General features: G+C 39.5%; 1 pseudogene; it reads right to left on the bottom strand.

Moving 5' to 3' along the window:
* Positions 1–729: 729 nt before the first annotated feature.
* The window catches only part of LOC102824002, a 120,217-nt pseudogene continuing 112,741 nt past the window's right edge, over positions 730–8,205 (bottom strand).

Below are 8,205 nucleotides of genomic sequence, written 5' to 3'. Positions count from 1 at the left end.
ATATTTTGCTCAAGAAATATTCAGTACTATAATTCCTGGTTTGAAGATTTTTTTTTTCAATTCTTTTAGCTTGAGAAATGGCAAATGCATTCTTCCCTTTCAGTTTTATAGCTCCAGGTCTTTGAATATTTCATTTTAATACTTTTCCTTTTCTAATTTCCCTTTGAACTATATTCAGGATTTTTTGCTCAGCATTTCTTGCATTCTCTTTAGTTATTCTACATTGAAGAGAAAGCATCTTCTGATATTTATTTTGGTCTTTTTTTCCTTTTTAATGAAGTTTTGCTTTCTATATGTATAATGTTCTTGATGTCATTCCATGACTCTTTTGGCCTTTGGTCATTAATATTCAGTGTGTTAAATTGTTCTTGAGATAGTCTCAAAATTCAAATGGGATATATACTCAGGGTCATATTTTGGATCTTCTGAACTTGTTTTAATTTTCTTTAGCTTCAACCTCAACTTGTGTCTGAGCAATTGATGGTCTGTTCCAATCTGCCTCTAGCATTATTTTTGGCTGATGATACTGAGCATTTCCACCATCTACAGATGTAGTCAATTGGATAGGGACAAAATAAGATCCTGCGTATTCCATCTGGTGATCCTATACGCACAGCCATCCACGCTGTTTGATTTGCAAACACCGTATTAGCAAAAGGAGTAAATGGGTTAAGTGCGGCGGTGAGTGAGGTGTGCAGGCCAGAGCTCAGTGTCTCCAGAGAGAGGGAATTAGACAAACGTGATGCGGGTCCAGGCGGTGTTGACCTGCCAGACATTTAGTTGCTCATACTCATTGAGCGCCGCCTGGAACTGCGCAGGTGTGAAGCCCCAGGATATGTAACGCTGTTCTGCCTTGGAAAACCGGACACTTTGGCCCCCTGAGACCAACTCACGGACAGTAGCAAAGATCACATCTGCTGGTCTCTGGGTCCTAGCTGTTTGCCCCTTGTCGCCTAGAAGTGAGTCTTTTGACATCTCCATTAGCTTTATGGCTTCATTCACATCCTCTTTCTCCACAGTGTCTACCATTCGTAGTTGTGCCAAAGCTGTAGAAAGTCGCAGAATGGCCAGGGTCCGGGTTGAAGTATAGGTGGCATCCTTACTAGCCCAAGCCTCTCGCCTCATCTCTACATAGACAGCTGTGATATAGTCAGTCAGAGACTCTGGCACTGTGGGGTGCTTCTCACGGCACATAGCTATGTAACGTCTCATAAGCTTCATGTCCAAAGGTTCAAACTATGCTGGGGACTGCCGACTGTGTTGGTGCACACAGGTGATGTGCTGGGCCAACCGGAGATCATTATCTCGGTCAGGCCGGTCCTGGATCAGGCAGAGGAGGTCGAACCGGGAGAGAAGTGCAGCAGGAAGTTGTATGCTCTGCTCCAAGCTCGGGCGAGGGTTATAGCGCCCTCATAGGCAGGATTGGCAGCAGCCAGGATGGAGCAGCGGGCATTGAGTGTGGTGAGAATGATTGCTTTGGCAATGGATATAGTCGGCTGCTCCATGACCTCGTGGATGACTGTGCTGCTTCATGACCTCGTGGATGGCTGGACAAAATAAGATCTGCGTATTCCATGTGTCTAGTTGACAATACAGTATTTGTAGTGAATAAGTCGTGCAAAATTCTATCATTCAATCTCCAACTTCATTTCTATAACTAATGTTATCTTTTCCAACTACTGAAACTTCTTCTTGGTTACTAATTTTACATTCCAATCACCAGTAATTATCAGTGCATGCAGACTCAGCTTTTTTCAATTTCATACTGCAGAAGCTGGTAAATACCCTCAGTTTCTCCATCTTTGGCATTAGTGATTGTTGTTGTTGTTAGGGGCCGTCAAGTCAGTTCTGACTGATCACCATCCATCCTCACAATTGTCGTTATGCTGGAGACCATTGCTGCTGCCACAATCCATCATGTGGGGAGTCTTCCTCCTTTTTGCAGACCCTCCACTTTACTAAACATAACGTCCTTCTCTAGGGACTGAACCCTCCTGGTAATATGCTCGAAGTATGAAAGACGGAGCCTCACCATCTGTGCTTTTAACTTTTTATAACACAGATTGGCAGCCCATGGGACTTTCAATATTCTTCAGCACCATAACTCAAATGCATCAATTCTTCTATGGTCTTCTTTATACAGTGTCCAACTTTCACTTGCATATGAAGTTATTGAAAATACCATCACTTGGGTCAGGTGTACCTGAATCCTTAAACAAATACTTTTACTCTAGAACACTTTAAAGAGGTCTTGTGCAGCAGATTTGCCTAGGACAATATGCCATTTGATTTTGCGACTGTTTGCTTCTATGAGTGTTGATTGTAGATCCAAGCTAAATGAAGTCTCTGATGACTTCAATCTTTTCTCCATTTATCATGATGTTATATTGTCCGATGATTTTCGCATTTCATTGGGTCACCTCTCTTCTGGATGGGACCAAATATAGATGTCTTTCCAGTGTGTTCACCAGGTAGATGTCTTACAAATTTCTTGGCTTGGATGAGTTGTTGTTGTTGAGTGCCACCGTTGAGTCAGTTCTGACCCATAGTGACCCTGTATAGGGTTTCCAAGGAGCGGTGGGTGAACCAATATTTCATCTCAAACCAACTTTACAGTCCAGTGCATTAACCCACAGAGCCACACCAGGACTCCTGGAATAGATTCATGAGTGCCTCCAATGCCGCATCAGTTTGTTGGAAGATTGCAATTTGTATTCCATCAGTTCCAAAAACTTTTGTTCTTTGCAAGTGTCTGGTAGCATAGTGGTTACGAATCAGGCTGTGAACCGCAAGGTCAGCAGTTCGAAACTACCAGCAGTTCCGCAGGAGAAAGATGAGGCGTTCTGCTCCCGTAAAGATTTACAGCCTCGGAAACCCTGTACAGGGTTGCTATGAGTCGGAACCGACTCCACGGCACTTAACAACAACAACAACAACATCAGTGCATCTTGGACTTCTTCCTTCAGTACCATTGACTCTTAATCATATATTGCCTCTTGAAATGGCTGAACATTGATCACTTTTTTTCTGGTACAGTGACTCTGTATTCTCCCTCCATCTTTTGATGCTTTCTGCATCATTCAAGATTTTGTCCATAGAATCCTTCAATACTGCAAGTGAAGACTGAATTTTTCCTTCAGTTCCCTCAGTTTGAGAAATGCTGAGCATGTTCTTCCTTTTTGGTTTTCTGATTCCAGGTCTTTGCAGAGTTCATTGTAATGCTTGACTTCGTCTTCTCAAGCTGTCATGTGAAGTTTTCTGTTCAGGTCTTTAGCTTCCTTATTTCTTCCATTGGCTTTAGCATCTCTACAGTGCAGAGCAAGTTACAGAGTCTCTTCTGGCATCGACTTTGGTTTTTTTCTTTCTTTCCTGTGTTTTTAATGACCTTTTGCTATTTTCCTCTATTTTGTCTTGATGTCATCCCACAGTTCTTTTGGTCTTCGTTAGTAAGTGTCTAATACATCAAATTTGTTCTTGAGATAGTCTCTAACTTCATCTTAGTTATGTTCAAGTTCATATTTGGGCTCTTACGCACTTGTTTTAATTTTCTTCAGTTTTCACCTGAACTTTAATATGAGCAAATGATGGTGTGCTTCAGAGTCAGCTTCTGGCTATGTTTTGGCTGGTGCTATTGAGCATTTCCACCACCTGTTCCTACTGATGTGGTCAATTTGATTCCTGCATATCCCATCTGGTGAGGTCCATGTGTAGACTTATCTTTTATGTTGTTTATAAAGTTATTTGCAATGAATAAGTCACCGGTCTTGCAAAATTCTATCATGTCATCTCTAGCATCATTTATGTCACCAAGGCCATATTTTCCAACTACTGATCCTTCCTCTTTGTTTCCAACCTTTGCATTCCAATCACCAATAATCATCAATACATCTTGATGGCATGTTTGATCAATTTCAGACTGAAGAAGTTGATTGTTGTTGTTAGGTGCCCCTGAGTCAGTACAGACTTACTATGACCCTATGCACAACAGAACATAACACTGCCTGGTCCTGGGCCAACCTCATAATCCTTGCTATAATTGTACTCATTGCTGCTGCCACTGTGCAAATCCATCTCTTTGGAGATCTTCCTCTTTTTCTCCAACCCTCCACTTTACCAAGGGCCTGGTCCCTCCCGATAGTATTTCTGAAGAATGAGTGACGAAGTTTGGCCATCCTGGCTTCCAAGGAGCATTCAGGCTGTCCTTCTTCCAACACAGATTGGTTTGTTCTTTTGGCAGTCCATGGTACTTTTAACATTCTCCTCCAACACCATAACTCAAATGCATCAATTTTTCTACAGTCTTCCTTATTTACTGTGCAACTTTCATATGCATATGAGGTCATTGAAAATACCATAGCTTGGGTCAGGTGCACATTAGTCCTCAAACTGACATCTTTGCTCTTCAACACTTTAAAGAGGTATTGTGCAACAGATTTGCCTAATATAATACATCGTTTGATTTCTTGATTGTTGCTTCCATTAGTGTTGATGGTTGATCTGAGCAAAATGAAGTCTTTGATAACTGCAATCTATTCTCCATGCTGTTGTTGTTGTTAAGTGCCATCAAGTGTCAAGCCGATTCCGACCCATAGCAACCTTATATAAGGTTTCCAAGGAGCAGCTGGTGGTCTTGAACCACTGACATTGCAGTTCAAACAACTTTGCAGTCTGACGTGTTAGCCCACAGCACCATACCAAGACTCCCTCCATTAATATGGATACTGTTTATTCATCCAGTGATGAGGCTTTTGTTTCCTTTACACTGAGGTGCAACCCATACTGAAGGCTGTGCTCTTTGATCTTTATCAGTAAGTATTTTAAGTCCTCTTCATATTCAGCAAGCAAGGTTGTGTCATCTGCATATCACAGGTTGTTAATAAGTCTTCCTCCAATCCTGATGCCACATTCTTCTTCATATAATTCAACTTCTAAGATTATGTGCTCAGCACACAGACTCAATAAGTATGGTGAAAAAAAATACAACACTGATGCACACCTTCCTTCATTTTAAACAACTCATTGTCCCCTTATTTTGTTTGAACAACTGCCTTTTGGTCTATGCTGACAGAATTCTTCAATTTCATGATCACTGGCTTTAGTGGTTGGTGCTTAAATTTGAATGATAGTGGTATTAACTTGTCTACCTTTTAGGTATATGAATATTGTCTTATCACAGACAACATGATACTTCCAGAATAGATTTTGACATGTTCTTTTTGATGATGAATGCAATGTCATTCCTCTTTCTGACATAGCAAACCATATGGTTGTCAGATTCAAACTTGCCAATACCAGTCTATTTCAGCCCACTAATGCCTAGGATATTAATGTTTATATATTACTAATCCTTCAACTAAATACTCAACAAAAATAGTTAATATTAAAAGGAGAAGACAGGGGAGAGGGTAAAACAGAAGTCAGTGAAAGATACACTGAGGATTAATGAAAGTTAGTCTAATAATTTTTTTAAGGCGCTCTGGTAGCGTAGTGGTTATTAATCAGGCTGTTAACCTTAGGGTCAGCAGTTCGAAACTACCAGCTGTTCTGCGGCAGAAAGAAGAGGCTTTCTGCTACTGTAAAGATTTATAGCCTCTGCACAGGGTCGCTGTGAATCGAAACCGACTCCACGGCACATAACAACAACAACAACAGTCTAATAATTTCGATATTATTAGCCTAATAAGTGGAGATGCTGATTATATGAAGAAAATGTGGCACCAGGATTGGAGGAAGACTCATTAACAATATGTACTCAATAACGATATGCAGATAATACAACCTTACTTGTTGAAAGGAAAGAGAACTTACAATACCTACTGATGAAGATCAAAGATGACAAACTTCATTATGGGTTGCATCTCAATGCAAAGAAAACAGAAATCCTCATCACTGAACCAATAAACAACATTCATATAAATGGAGGAAGGAAGAAAGGATTGAGGTTGCCTAAGGCTTCATTTTGCTGACATCAACCATCAACACTCATGGAAATAGCAGTCAAGAAATCAAATGATGTATTACATTAGGCAAATCTGTTACACAATATGTCTTTAAGTGTTGAGGAGCAAAGAAGTCAATTTGAGGATTAAGGTGTGTCTGACCCAAGCCATTGTATTTTCAATGACCTCATATGCATGTGAAAGGTGGACAGTGAATAAGGAAGACCATAGAAGAATTGATGCATTTGCATTATGGGGTTGGAAGAGAATACTAAAAGTATCATGGACTGCTTAAAGAACAAACAGATCTAGTTGGAAGAAGAGCAGCCAGAGTGCTCCTTGGAAGCCAGGATGGCCAAACTTCGTCTCTCATACTTCGGACATATAGTCAGGAGGGACCAGTCCCTGGAGAAGGATATCATGTTTGGTAAGGTGGAGAGACAGAAATAAAGAGGAAGACCCCCAGCGAGATGGATAGGCAAAGTGGCAGCATCAATAGGCTCAAGTGTGGCAACAATAGTGAGGCTGGCACAAGATCTGGCAGTGTTTTGTTCTGTTGTGCATAAGGTCGGTACTGATTCGATGGCACCTAGCAATAACAAAGTACATTTGAAGCTGCATCTGATTATGGTTTGGTTTGCATTTTTCTGATGAATAATGATGTCAAGCATCTTTTTCTGTATTTATTGGTCATTTTTATATCTTTCTTGGAGAAATACCTACTCAGACCCTTTTGCCATTTTTAAATAGAGTTATTTTGTCTTTCTGTTGTGGAATTTTAAATGTTTTTAATATTGTTAATAAAAGTCTCTAATCAGATGTCTGATTTATAAGTATGTTCTCCCATTCTGAGGGCTGCCTTTTCACTTTCTTGATGCTATTCTTTGAAGTGGAACAGTTTTTTTGTTTTGTTTTTGATGGAATCCAATATTTCTGCTTTTGTTATGTTGTTGTTATTGTTGCTCCTGTTTTTGGTGTTATATCTAAGTATTCTTAGTCACATTCAAGGTCATGAAAATTTATCCCTATCTTTTTTATATAAGACTTGTATAAATTTAGTTTTTGCACTGAGATTTTGATGCATTTTGAGTACAGTTTTCATATTGTGTAAGATAAGAACCTAATGTTATGCTTTTCATTGGACTATCCAAGTGTCCGGGCACCATTTGTTGAAATTACTGTTGTTTCTCCATTGGCTACTCTTGGTAATATTGTTGAAAATAAATTCATCAAAGATGTTTGGCTTATTCTGGACTCCATTGAGCTACATAGCTGTCTTTGTGCCACTGATTATTACTGCTTTGTAGTAAAATTTGAAATTGTTAAGTAAAGCTCCTCCTACTGTGTTGGAAGACTCATTAGCAACCTACAATACACAGATGATACAATCTTGCTTGTAGAAAATGAAGACAAATTAAAGTGCTTACTGGTAAAGGTTAAAGACTACAACCTTCAACACGACTTATACCTGAATATGAAGTGAATGAAAATTCTCACAACTGGACTGATAAACAACATCATGATAAATGGGGAAATAAATGGAAGTTCCCAAGTATTTAATTCTATTTAAATCAATAATCAATGTCCATGGCAACAGTAGTCAAGAAATCAAACACGTAGTGTATTGGGTGAATCTTTAAAGTCTTATAAAGCCAGGATCCAACTTTGATGACTAAGCCATATCTGACCTAGGATGTAACTGAGACACATAAATTGCCTCATTTTCATGTGAAAGCTGGACAGTGGAAAAAGACAGAATTGGTGCACTTGAATTGTGATGTTGGCAAAAAACAAAATCCTGAATATTTCATAGACTACCAAAAGAACAATCAGTGCTAGAAGAAACACAACCAGATGTTCATTAGCTAGAGGATGATGAGACTGGGTCACTTGCTTTGGACATATCATCAAAAAGGCCAATAGTTACCAAAGAACCATTTGTTTGATAAAGTGGAGGGCCAACAAAGTGCTGCTGAAATGAATTGACAACATGCTCAATACAATGGACTGAGGAATACCAACAATCATGAAGATGGTGTGGACTGGGCAAGGTTTTGTTCTGCTGTTTATCATGTCACCATGACTTGGAGCTTACTCCAATAACACCATCAAGAATATCAAAACAGCCCTTACAACTTGACAACAAAAAGACAAGATGATACAAACCAATTGAAATATGGACAAAAGTCTTGAACAAATACTTCTCCAAAAGAAGTAATTAAATGTCCAGCATTCACATGAGAACATGACCAATATCATTAGTCTT

Source organism: Chrysochloris asiatica, unplaced genomic scaffold, assembly GCF_000296735.1.
Source record: "Chrysochloris asiatica unplaced genomic scaffold, ChrAsi1.0 scaffold00144, whole genome shotgun sequence".
Classification (NCBI taxonomy): Eukaryota; Metazoa; Chordata; class Mammalia; order Afrosoricida; family Chrysochloridae; genus Chrysochloris; species Chrysochloris asiatica.
This window is presented reverse-complemented; position numbering and strand designations above follow the sequence as displayed.